The sequence below is a fragment of the Pan paniscus genome, chromosome 6 (genome assembly GCF_029289425.2).
Source record: "Pan paniscus chromosome 6, NHGRI_mPanPan1-v2.0_pri, whole genome shotgun sequence".
NCBI classification, from domain to species: domain Eukaryota; kingdom Metazoa; phylum Chordata; class Mammalia; order Primates; family Hominidae; genus Pan; species Pan paniscus.
Genome location: NC_073255.2, coordinates 55071298 through 55085300, shown reverse-complemented (window position 1 = coordinate 55085300; position 14003 = coordinate 55071298).

The following is a 14003-nucleotide window of genomic DNA, read 5'->3' as shown; positions in this document are numbered from 1 at the left end:
CAGCAACATGGATACAGCTGGGGGCCATTATCCTAAGTGAATTAACACAGGAGCAGAAAACCAAATACCGCATGTTTTCACTTGTAAGAGGGAGCTAAACATTGGGTACACATGAACATAAAGATGGCAGTAACAGACATGGGGGACTACTAGAGAGGGAGGGAGGGAGGGGGAAAGACTGAAAAACTACCTATTGGGCACAATGCTCACTACCCAGCTGATGGGATCAGTTGTACCCCAAACCTCAGCATCAAGCAATATATGCACGCAACAAACCTGCACGGGTACCCCCTGAATCTAAAATAAAAGTTGAAGTGAAAGACAGAAAGAAAGAAAAAGAAAGAAAGAAAGAAAAGAAAGAAAGGAAGAAAGAGAAAGAAGGAAGGAAGGGAGAGAGAGAAAGAAAGAAAGAAAGAAGAACAAGTGCTCCGTGAGCTCCAGGAGGGCAGGAGCTGATTTCCTTCCCTGCAAATCCTTGTGCCTGGCTCGGTGCCAGCACACAGTGGGTGCTCAAAACATGTGGGCTGATGGAAGAAGAGAATTTGCTTCCATCACTACAACTGTGAAGTCCTTTAAGATAGCAATGTGATAGACTTGACCCCTGTAGAAAGCAGAGCTACGCTGAATAGAATCAGCTGATTTTTTTTTTTTTTTTAACATCTGGCGAATGATTTCATGGGATCTGGCCTCAGTTTCCTCCCGGAGAGCGTGATGCGGGATTCTGTCTGTGGGCTCCGCATTGGTTGATTCAAGGACCTGGTCAGTACTGCCATCTGGTGGCCGTTTACCCCATTTGCAGATTGGGCTCTTAAAAGCTCCAGCACAGTAATTCTGCAATCATCATTATTTATTTATTTTGGTAAAATTCCCATTTTTTTCCCAACTCACAGGGGAAAAAGAAATACTTTTAGTGTGAGAGGGAGAGGATTTCCTCACCATTATTTCCCTCCTAAAATCCCACCCCCACCCAGACCTGCACAGTCCACAAGGAGAGCCCATGACGAATAGCCTGGCCTTGGTGGAAACCCACGGCACTCTCTGGCTGTCTGCACTTATGCATCTCCGAGGAGAGCAGAGATCGCCTTGTCAGACCTCCCGCAGCGAGGTAAGCTTCAACTCCAAGGTCAGGAGCAGCTCAGGCTAGGAGTGGGCCAGCGACCCATTCTGTGCTCTGCTGCAGGCCCCTAAATGTAGCACTTGATTTCTCTTAGGACAAAATGAAGGCTTGTTAAATATATATATATTTAAAAAGCAAGCACAGCCAACCAGTGCCACTCTCATTGCTTTATCTCTCCTTGTAACCCTACAACAGTCAATGGAAAGACAAAATGTGGGCTGCTAATTCCTCCTTCCTGGGACTTCAGGTCAGCATCTCCTCATTACAGCCATCATTCCAGAAATTAATGACTATGCTCTTTGTTCTTTGATACTTGCAGCGATGATCTAGGCCCTTAAATGCAGGGCTTAAGTTCCCCTCAAAAACCAGGGCTATGTCGGCAGGCTAGTCAGACTGTCTGGAAGAGCAGCCAACAGGAAGTCGTAGATTGTCTGTGCTTCTTCTGAGTTTGGATGCGTCTTTACCAGAAAACTATACTGTCTCCCACAGCAGCTTTCAACTCATGATCCTCCCTCTTGTCCCTCTTAGCAAACCACTACCAAGTGGCATTTGAAGATGTCAGAAAATCCCAGCATAGAATTGCTTCATTGTGAGTGCTGGTGCTGGCACACAGTGGGTGCTCAAAACTTGTGGGCCCAATGGAAGAGCATTTGCTTTTATCACTCTACAACTGTGAACGTCTTTATGTTTTCTCTGTACCTGAATTATAGCAAGGCAAGGATTGGGGCTGATTCTGGGATTTTGGGACAGTTAAGGCAGCCAATGGAATCTGTTAGCACAAGTATTTCCTAGTCTTCCTGTGAGAAACAGAAGGAGGGACCCTTGAAATGAGGTCCCTGGGGCTCTTGGTTGAGGACCTGAAAGAAGTGAGAGAAAGATGGATCTGAGCCTTTTAGGAAGACGTCTTCATTTGAGGTGAGGTTTTGTCTTAGGGCTCTACATTCCCAGCAACAGGCTCAGGGGATACCTCTGCAGACCACACAGGGAGATTTGCTCATTCATCCATCCATTCACTTATGCAAACGATGATCATAAACAGCTTGCTGCAAGGACTATGCTGGGTGCTGGAAATAGGGCGCTGAGAGAAAATGACCATGGTGCTTGTTTGCAGAAAGCATAGAGCCTCGTGGAGGGAGATGGAGATTAACCAAAGTATCACATAAATGACTGTATGGTTACAACTGAGAATATTATGAAGGCGAGGAACCTATCATACAAGACCATAGAACAGAGGAGCTTTACTCGGCCCAGGAGCCAGCCAGGCTTCACTGAGGAAGGTAATCTTGTACGGAGAACTGATGGGTAAATGGAAATTTACTGGGTAGAGAGAGGGGAGAAGAGAGCCTCCCCACCTTCCAGAAGGAACAGAGCTACAAAGGGAGAGAGAAAGAGATCTGAAAGAGGCAGTGTGCGGGATGGAGCCTGGGGGAGAAGGCACAGTTAGCACTGGGGTGGTCTCTGGCCTCGGCAAGCCTCTTGGACAGCAGCCTACAATGCATGGCCAGCCATGCTGAGCTCAGAGAGAGAATCGTACGAGAAAAGTGCAGGCTCCTCACTGACACACAGGATCTCTGTACTAGAGCAGTGCCTGGGGTAAAAGATTAATAGTTGCTTAATAAATTGTTATTGAATGAGTAAATGGAAAAATGCTTGGCCTCAGCCTTGGGAGGCGACTTCTAGCAGGGGGAAGCTCCCACCTCCCTTAGTTTTTCTTCCCCTCGTTATCCTCAAGGAAGAGGAGTGCTTTTGTATTGGTCTAGTCCAGGGATATTGATTGGGCCATGTAGTTCTGGTGAGCATTAGACAGAGAGATACAAAATAAACAGGCATTAGGGTGAACACTGTTCTGTGCTTTTGCTCTGGTTCCTGTGTTTTGTATTTGCTTCTCCTTGCTGAACATTTTTCCTGCTACCATCAAAGGAGTAAGGATAATAACAGGGCTAGGCTGAGGAAAACAAAGAAGTAAAATAGTTTTACTCCTGCTCCCTTCAGTTCAGGCAAGTGGTGTCACTGAAGTGATTCTACGTGGCTTTGAGGCCAACAGTGACACCCAGGGATTTTCTCTTGAGGCTTAGCTTCCCATGGGAAGCTTGCAGGGGTAGGTTGCTGACCCAGGGTCAGATACAAAATTTAGGAATGCTAAGTGTCAGTCAGTAATCTCTATCTCTTCTATTTTCACTCTTGAAGATGGTGTATGACAGTAGATAGTGTCAGAGGTGAGCATACAAGAGCAGAAGAATGCAATGTGGCTTTGGGGCTCTCCCATCAAGAAGTGGGGTCCATTTCCTGATCCCTGGAGTCTGGACTCAGGAGCAGCCTGTGACTTGCACTGACATCAATGGATAATGAAATGGATGGAGACAGAGTTGTGCAAGTTCCAGAAGCTACGCCTTGAGGGCTCTTGCAGATTTTGCTTTTGACCTCTTGAAACTGCCCTGAGACCACTGGGAAGGAATGCCTATCTGGTTTTCTGGAGGAAGAGAGTCACATGGAGAAGAACTGAGGCAGCCACCAACTGCCAGACATGTGACCACCAGCTCTGCTGACCCCACAGCTCAAAGAAGCTGCACAGATGAGCTGAGGCCACACTCTTCGGGGAACAATCCGCACAGTCCTGAGAGACAGCAACTCCTTGCTCTTCTGAGCCACTAGGCTTTGGAACAGTTCATTGCCTCTTTTACATGACATACTCTAATTGCATCATCTTGTTCAATGCTCACAACAACCCTGCAAGGTTCTTATTAATTTTCCATTTTACAGATAAGAAAACTGAGCCTCACAGAGTAGATGCAAAACCGTTAAGTGGCAGGACTGGAATTTGCACTCACATCTATGTGGCCCTAAAGGCCACCCTCTCCCCATTTCACTGGCCCATCAAAAACCACAGAGACCAGATAACAAGAGCTTGTCATAGTGCTGACAGCAGAGCTGAGGTCCCAAACTGCAGCATGCTCTGCATTCTTCTGGTCACAGGGCAAAGGCCATCAAAAGGGATCAAGAGAAGACACAGGAGCTTCCAGGATGTCAGAGAAAAAGGATGGGCTTGAACTTCTATTGACTTCGTTGAGTCAACACAGGAGTCAAAAACTGTTGTGACTGGGGACTCACACCCTGTCTATTCTTGTTGATCTTTGGACAAACCATTGCAGCAGACAGAAACATTCAAATAAAGCTTAGAAAAGTGAAAAAAGAAAGGGGGGAAGAATACCATAGTAAAAGAAAATAGAAGAGGGAAATAGTGAGGCAAACCTATCACTGGCATCATGATCTATCAGATTATGTGCTCAAAATAAGGTTATGGATTTATTCTTAGTAGAGGGACTGGGGCTCATGGCCTGAGTATCATTCACAAAGAAGCCAGAAAACTCCATGTGTCCACGTGTCCAGGGGCAGGAATGCCCACGCAGGCACCGTATTGCTGCAGCTGAATACCTGCCAGAGAAGCTTTGCTACCCTAAAGCCAAGGCCAGGCCTTCTAAGAATGCGCCACACCAATGAGGTGACATGTCCTGTGATGGCCTAGTATGGTTATGTGCTTTGCCTAGAATCCACGATTGCATTATGATGGAATTTCTGGTATAGAAAAATTGTAATGTTCCAACACTGTTTTTGAAAATAAAGTGCTTCTTCATTAAAAAAAGTTTAATTGTAGTAAACTACACATAGCATAAAACGTACCATTTCAGACAATTTTTAAGCATATAGTTCTGTGGCATTGAGTACATTGACACTGTCATGCAACCATCACCACCAGCCATTTCCAGAACACTTTTATCTTCCTAAATGGAAACTCTGTATTTATTAAACATTTATTCCTCATTCCCACCTCCCGCTATCTCCCGGTAACCACCACTCTACTTTCTCTATGATTTCCAGAACTTTTTCATCTTCCTAAACAGAAACTTTGAATTCATTAAACATTTAGTCCTCATTTCCATCTCCCCCTATCTCCTGGTAACCACCATTCTACTTTCTCTATAAATTAGACTACTCTAGAGACCTCATATAAGAGCAATCAAACAGCACTTATTCATTAATGACTGGCTTATTTCACTTGGTATAATGTCCTTAGGGTACATTCATGTCATAGCATGTGTCAGAAATTCCTTCTTGTTTAAGGTTGAGTAATATTCCATATTGTGCATTTACCACAGTTTGTTTATCCATTCATTTATAGATGGAAACATCCACCTTTTGGTGGATGCTATTGTGAATAATGCTGCTATAAACATGGACATACAAATATCTCTTTCAGATCCATTCTTCTGGGCAGATACCGAGAAGCAGACTTGCTGGGTCATATGGTAATTCTATGTTTAATTTTTTTGAGGAACAGCTATACAGTTTTCCATAGCAGCTGTACAATTTTATATTCCCAACCAGGATGATGATTTCTCCACATCCTTGCCAATGCTTTTTATTTTTTTTTTTGTTTTTTTTTTTAACTTTTTTGAATGAGTAGCCATCCTAATGGGTATGGAGCTTCTTCATTTTATAGAATAGGAAACCAAGACATAGCAAATGTTAAAAGTTTCCCCCACGGTCACACAGCTAATAAATGGCAGAGCTGAGAATTGTACCAAGGTGATCTAAATCCAAGGAGCAGAATTTTAAAGTTTTTCTTTCCAGGTTAATGGTGGACAACCTCAAGCTAAAGGATTTCTGCTAATTGTATGGAATTGCTCATCACTGGGAGGCTTGTTCAGCATACACTGGGGTGAGGAGGAAGACATAAAATACTTCCATCAGTGAGAAGCATTTGGTTCACTCAAAAACAAGTTGAAGACCTGGAACAGATACAATCAGAATAACTCCTGACCTTTGGTACAAATGCCAAGGGACTCAAATGTGGATAATTTTGGAAGCCAACTGAAGAGTTGAATTATTACTTGTCTCAATGCTTCCTGCTTTCGGTTGGTTCTGGAAATGGAAGTGCCAAGCCCTGCCAGGAAGTCTTCTCTCGTGGTTTTACTGGTCAGGGCTAATTTAGGAAGTGCTGGAAATCTCACAGAAACCCCTTGGGAAATTTTTACCTTGTTTTCCTACATAAAAAGTTCCACTCAGTTATAAAACCTCAGAGATGACATCTGGCCTCCCCACTGGCTTATCTGAGCTAAACCATGTGTCTTTTCCCAGTGCAATTCAGTATCAGGCAACATAACCTGGGCCACTTGGGCCATTCCAGGAGAGGGGAGACGTTTTGCCAGGCATTCTGCGGGTTCATGCAGGTGCCTTCTTCTCAGTCCACTCACACATTGCCCTATGACATGGTTGGTAAGATTCTCGTCTCACCGTGCAAGACCTTAAGGCTCAGAGAAAATGGGCTAATTTATCCAACACTACCCAGCTAATAAACAGGAAAGTCAGCACACAAATCCAAACACATGTCATTCCCTAAATTACGCTTTTCTCTTTACCCCTCTCTGTTCAGAAGTATCAGAATAATTCCTTTATTTAAGGAGATTTGAGTTCTTACTGTAACATGTGCAATATTAAATTTCTCCATTAAACAGAAAGCATACATGTGACATGAAGTCCACACTCAGGCCCCCATCCATGCCCAGTGGCTTCTGAGAGTCCCTCCTTTCCTTACTCAATGCCACCTGCAGCCCACCTGCTCCTTGCTGCTCCAGGACAGGCCTGCGCTTCCTGCACTCCCTACCTGTCCTCATGCTGTTCCCTCTGACTGCAGTGCTCCTGCTCATGCCATTGTCTTCACTTGGCCAGGTCCTACTGATCATTCATGATTCATGCCCTATCCAAAGGACCCCCAGAGAAGCCATTCTCCTTCCCTCTTTTCAGTGCTCACAGCATGTGCCCGGGACCTTTCTCTTGTGCATCACTGTTTCCCTTCCAACTACATGCATGTCTTATTTCACCCCCAAGAAGTCATGGATGTGAAATGTGTGGCAAGCTGAGGACACACCTGGGAGTTTGCGAGAGGATGATGTGAAAGATGGGCCAAACAGTGACAGGGGTGGATGCAAAACAATGGCAAGTTCTATTCAAATCAAAGGAGAAAGGAAAATGTGAACTTGCATTAGAAAATGAGTAAGATTTAGAAACTAATATTTGTGGTCGGACATGGTTGCTCACACCTGTAATCCCAGCACTTTGGGAGGCCGAGGCTAGTGGATCACCTGAGGTCAGGAGTTCGAGACCAGCCTGACCGATGTGATGAAACCCTGTCTCTATTAAAGATACAAAAATTAGCCAGGCGTGGTGGTGCGTGCCTGTAATCCCAGCTACCTGGGAGGCTGAGACAGGAGAATCGCTGGAACCTGGGAGGTGGAGGCTGCAGTGAGCTGAGATCACACCACTGCACTCCAGCTTGGGCAACAGAGCGAGACTCTGTCTCAAAAAAAAAAAAAAAAAGGAAAAGTAACTAATATTTGGATGGCGGAGGTTCAGGGCTGGGGAAACAGGGTAGGCAAACATCAGGGAACAGAGAAGAGGTGGGCAGTCCAGACGTGAGGAGCAGGCCCACCTGGTTAAGGTGCAGGTTCCTGTTAGGACTGACCCAAATGTAATGCTGCACTTGTATAGGGTGCCAGATGAAAGATCCTTGCCATCAGCAAGAAGTGAAATTTTAAATTTCTTTATAAAACAAAGAACAAAAAATGAAGTGTATATCATTATGTATGGCAGTTGAAAATCAACCATTATTAATTCATTTATTAAATAAATATTTGAGGGTGTTTACCCCATTTAATGAATAAGTTAGCCTGTCTTCTTGCGCTCATAGAGCAGATAGTTGAATAAGAAGAATCAGAAGCAAGTCCTTGCATTGTCTTTTCACCTAACATTCATTTTGAAAGGATGCCTGGTAATTAACATAATCTAGAAAATGGAATAATCTTTTTATCCTGGAAAACTACATCCTACAGGCTTAGTTTTACTGGTGGCAAAATTTTATTCACATTTGCTCAAGAGTACACCTTAAAGGTGGAATATGAAAAGATAAAATTCTAGTTCATTTTCCCTTCCTTAAAATCAATTTTAATAAGTAAGAGCTGAGTGTCTCATGAAAGATTAATCTGATTCTATTCCCTTGAAAAATTAAAAGGTGAAAAATCTTTTACTCATGTGCTATTCTTTTTCATAAAGATACAAGAAAAAACTTGGCATCTTGTTTTCTTAATCTATGATTCAAATACGCTCTCAGCAGTTTGGAAATTACATGTAAGGTTTGCAAACTCAATTTACATATCCAGCAGTAGTTTGAGTTAAAAAAAAATAAATTAGAATCAAAACATCACCTTTCTCTGGAAAACTAAGTACCAAGGCTGGTGGCAACCCCTTGCATGAGTCATGATGATCACTTTGAAGGTCATTTTCATACTCCTACCCCACAGAGCACCAGGCGTCAGGTGCCTGCAGCGGGCAGGCCGCTGAGTCAGAGTGCGGCCCTCAGCCTGTCACCCACCTGTTCCCTGGCCTGGCGGCATGACTCATCCCTGAGGCCCAGCCCCTGTGAGCCTCCTGATCCTCCTCCGCAGGATGTGATCTTCCTATCTCCCAGTTCCCAGGCTGGGAGGGCAACACCCAGGCCTCTTCATCTCACTGGGCAAGGAACAAATGAGCTATTTTTTAGTGGGAATCAGTTTCTGGAGGTCTAAATCAGTCTTGGGAGTAGATTCTTACTCCTCTGTTCTTGGAGACAAAACAATGTGATGAGTTTTAGTCATGTCATTGCTTCAGACTAAGAAAATCTGCAGTTGGCAATGGTGAGAGAACTCTCTCCTCCTTGCAGCAGCAAGCCTTCCTGCCCAGGTAACGGTGATAGCCTTAAGAGGCCATCTGTTCCCCTCTCCTGTGGCTCTGAATGGTGGGTAAGGTGGGGCTGGGCCATGGGTCCTGAGGAGAAAGAGGTGGCTCTGGCAATATGGCAGCTGCATTGGGGGCTAGGACGAGGTGACCCTGGAGGTGGTAATGTCAAGCCTGGTCGGGAGCAGGGGTAGCTGAGGCGTGCTTTTAGTTTTCCTCTCTATATTGCTATCCTCTTATGTAAGCCAGCCTGAGGAGAGTCTGTTAGAAGTGACAGGTGTGAGCATAGCTGGGCTTTCAGGGCTAAAGGGATGAGTTTTGATGGTGATCTCATTGAAAGCAGACTGAAGACTTCTAGAAACCTGGAGGGGTGAGGAGAGTGATGGCTCCTGTCACGGTGGATCTGAGAGAAGCGAAGATCTTCTGGGAGCAGCTGCTGGCAGGATGGGGCCCACTTAGTGCTTGCTCAGAGGCTGGGCTGCTGGAGACCAGTCATGTTTACATTCTCCTCATTGTGGTGAATTTCCAGAGAAAATCTATTACAGACCAAGTGTCATGACATCCTAAGCCCAAGGTTTATTCTTCTGTAATGCTAGTGAAGAACCTAGCTTAGGATCACATACTGTGAGAATCAGTGCGGACTGGAAAAGCCAGGACTCCCTGAGCAAATGGACAGCCAGTTTAGACTGTCCCTGAAAACCAGGGACAGTCAGGGGTGGGAATTTTCCCCATATTTGAGTATTAACAATATGATCTCAGCAAACTGACATCTCCACCTAAACGAATTGCTCAGGTCTTCTTCAGAGAGAATCGTGTGTCCACATCCTTCTTCAAAGTGATGGTTAATTTTGTGTGTCAACTTGGCTACACTACAGCAGCCAGGTTCTACTCAAATAACAGTCTAGATATTGCCTTGAAGTTATTTTTTGGATGAGATTAACATTTACCTCTGTAGATTTTGAGGAAATCAGATCGTCCTCTGTAATGTGGGTGGACCTTATTCTCTCGTTGAAGGTCTTAACAGAAGAGACAGCCCCTGGGAAAGAGGGATCCCTGCCTCCGGACTGCCTTTGGACTTGAGCTATTAACATCAGCTCTTCCCTGAGTCTCCAGCCTGCTGGCCTGCCCTGAAGATTTCAAAACAGCTGGCTCCCACTTTCTCATGAGCCAATTCCTTAAAGTAAATCACTCTGTATACAGACAGCCTATTGGTTCTGTTCTCTGGAGAACCCTGACCAGTGTACCCTGTTGGGTCATGAATGTAAGCATACAAACATGTTTCAGGATCTCACATCTTAAAAGACAAAATAAATCCGTCCCTTGCTCCCACCTCTCCACCCACTCCTGGCCCATTTTTCTCCTGAGGTCACAGCAAATCTCCATGCCGGCCTGGCTCCTGGCTGCCCAGCAGTGCCAGACATGTACTCTGTCTCAGCCCTGCCAGTGAGCCTCTTCCCTCAGGAGATGGCCCTCGTCAGGGCCGTGAGGATCCCAGGCCATGATGGCTGCCAAGGTCATGTTCCATTCTTCTTATCTGATTCCAACCACTTATCGGCATTTGGCACCATTTTCTTTTGGAAACTGCTTTTTCTCCAGGCTTCTGTAGACTCTTACCTGGTGGATTTCCTTCTGCCTGTTTCCTTCCTAGTTTCTTACTTATGGTGCTGAAATGCTGCAGCCCCCGCCGGGCTCTGCTCTGGCCCTCTCTCTCCTTTACCACTCTTCCCGGAACCTCCTCCAGGCCAGGCTTGTCCTGATGACCCCCATTCTGTCTCTCTCATCCTGGCCCCTCCCTGAAAATCCAGACACACACCTCCACCTGCACACCTGGCATCCTATGCAGGCTTCTCATAGGCTTCTCCACCTCTTCAGGGGCAAAGCGGAGCTTGTGGCTCTCAACTCCAGTGAACTGATCTTGCAGTCTCAGTAAACAGATTCATGCAGTGGCTCAGGCCACCCACAGGCATTATTCTTCCCCTCCCCACATACTTCAATGTGTTGTAGTGTTATTGAAATATAATTTTATGCCATGAAGTTTTACTCACTTAAATTGTACAATTCAATGTTTTAAAATATATTCACAGAGCTCTGTAATAATCACTACAATGTAAGTTTAGAATACTTTCATTCATTATTTGTAGTGACTAGTAATCATCCCCTATATCTTACCGCAAGCTGGTCTCCTCCCCAGGTAATCAATAAATTACCTTGTGTCTCTATGGAGCTACATGTTCTGCACATTTTATATAAGTAGAATCATACACTCTGTGGCTTGTGACTGGCTTCTCTCACTTGGCGTGATGTTTCTGAGGTTCACTCATGTGGTAGCATGTGTCAGTACTCCATTCCTTTCATTGTCAAATAATATTCCATTGCATGGACCCACTACATTTTGTTTATCCGTTCACCAGCTGATGGACATTTGGGTTGTTTCCATCTTTTTGCCATTATGAATACTACTGCTATAAATATTCATGTACCAGGTTTTGCAGAACATAAGTTTTCATTTCTCTTGCCTCTATACCTCAAAGTGAAATTGCGGGGTCACATGGTAACTTTATGCTCAATCATTTAAGGGACTGATGGCAGACTTTTTCCCAGAGTGGTTGCACCACTAGCAGTGTATGAGGCTTCCACCTTCTGTACACGCTCGCCAACATTTGTCTGCCTTTTTGATCTGTGCTGTTGGGTGACTGATTTGGTGTGCAATGCCTCGCTGTTCCAATCCCTACTGCCAAAGCTTTGGAAATATTCATGCACAAGAAATGATCACCAACCCTGCCACGACTTTTTAATAGCTACTGCAGGCAAGTTCCTTTTCTGATACCCTGAGAAGGCTAAATAAAAGAGACAAATAAGATGCAGTCTTTGCTGTAAAGTGCCCCAAAATTTGTTTTTTTGAGTTAAATACCTTTTAAAACACTGATATTTAGGGCAGGATTATATGAAATCCGGTTAAAAAAATCAATGTGCAAATTTTTCCTGGGATCTAGAATCTGAGTAGGCATTGGAAGGATGGAAAGGATTTTGATGGCTATAGGGAAAATAGGGAGGTCTTTCCTGGAGGATGCAGTAGCATGAAAAAATACTAACTCTCTAAAGGCAAACAAAGCACTTTGGCTCCAGGACTGAGGCTCAGGATACTCCAGTGGTATCCTAGTTTCTGAGACTGGGGGTTACCCTCTGAGAGGTATAGTCATTCCAATCGCCATATTGATATGGCAGCTTTGACAAAGGGAATATTTGGTCATTCATTCCCATTTTATGGCTCTCCCCCTAACCTCTTTCCCATCTCAGCATCTTACCTTATTGTCTGACCTCCACTCCAACACTGAGCCATATCCCAGTCCTGTCTAGTACCCCAACTTTCAACCTGATTTTATGGGTGACTTTCATTCAATAAATGAAAATAATACTATTTAGGGTGCCCCCCACCCCCCAAGACTACATTAAAACATATTATGCCTATTGGCTATCACGTAATGTTCATATCAAAATTTCTTGCTTCAGGTCAAAATATAGAGAGAATTGAATGAATTGCCAGGTTAATTTGCCAATTGCCAATGGGAAAGTTACCATTCTGAGTGGTAGAGTAAGGGCTGGGACTGTACTTTAGGAAGACAGACCTGGCAGTGTGTGAAGGACGGTTAGAGAATCAGTGAGTGAAGAACAGGTAAGGAGCCACGGCTTCAACCCAGGTTATAATTCCTGAGAATCTAACTAGAACAACATCCCGAATATCACAGGACAAGTATGAGTTGTGGAGCTAGAAGTGACTGGACGTGGAAGGAGCTGGGGAAGCCAATATGCTTCTTAGCAGCGTTTATTTTTCTCTGACATATATCGTAGTCTCTCACTGTTATATGTAGTTTTGCTTTCTTCAATTTAGTTACCTATGGTCAACTGCAGTCTGAAAATATTAAATAGACAACTCCAGAAATAAACAATTCATACGTTTTAAATTGTGTGACATTCTAAGTAGTGGAATGAAATCTCTTGCCATCCCACTCCATCCCACCCGGGACAAGAATCATCCCTGTGTCCAGTGTATCCGCACTGTCTCAGCTACCCACCATGAGTCACTTAGAAGTTGTCTCGGTGATCAGATCAACTGTCACATCATCACAGTGCCTGTGTCAGGTCACCCTTATTTTACCTAATGACAGCCTCAAAGCTCAAGAGTGGTGATGCTGGCATGTTGTTATAATTGTTCTATTTTAGTATCTGTTATTGTTACTAATCTCTTACTGTGCCTAATTTATAAATTGAACTTTATTATGGGTATTTTTGTTTGGGAAGAATAGTATAGATAGGGTTTGGTACAATCTGTGGTTTCAGGCATCCACTGGGGGTCTTCAGGTATCCTCAGCAGACATGAAGGGGCTATTATAATGCGGTACTAGCATTTCAACAATATCTGTTTTTTTGTTGTTTGTTTTATTTATATTCACCACAGCTTTGTATGGCAGAGGCAGATAGTCACCTTGGAAAGGATCTTCTTTGTTAAATAAGGTGTCATTTAAGCAAAACATCTTACAATGCAGAAGGATAGAGTGAGACTTTTCATTTGCCTCTAAACACAGCCTCTTCCATTAGGGATGAGGAGCACTAGAGCAACTTAGGCAAGGAGCCCAAGCCATGTGGGTGGGAAGGCTGAGACCCTCACATCCCTCTAGCTGGGGTTTTAACTTAGCTTTGCTGTTTCAAAGGAGCTGATTCAGCAGGAGGTCAGGGACCCAGCTGCCACCTGGCACACAAAGGTCAGCTGCTTAGCTGGCTGCCCCATGATGAGAGCTGAAGGTGTGCCACTTTGGGAGTGGAGAGCGCACATGGTGTGTGAGCCAAGAGCACATCCTGATCATAGGGTCCAGGTACAAGCACCAACGTGGCATGAGTTGGTGCCTGGACCAGCCCAGAATTACTGCCAAGTGGGTTCTTTAGGCTGACAGAACCACCCAGCAGCAAGTGAGTGGAAGGTACGGTGGACCCACCAGGTATCCCATTCCCTTCCTCTCTGCTGCAGCCTGGAAACGAGACTGACCCCTTGGACCAGGTGAGCCTAAGCAGGTAAATGCAGGCCTTGCTAATAAGAGATGTTGGGGGCTCAACCAATTAACAA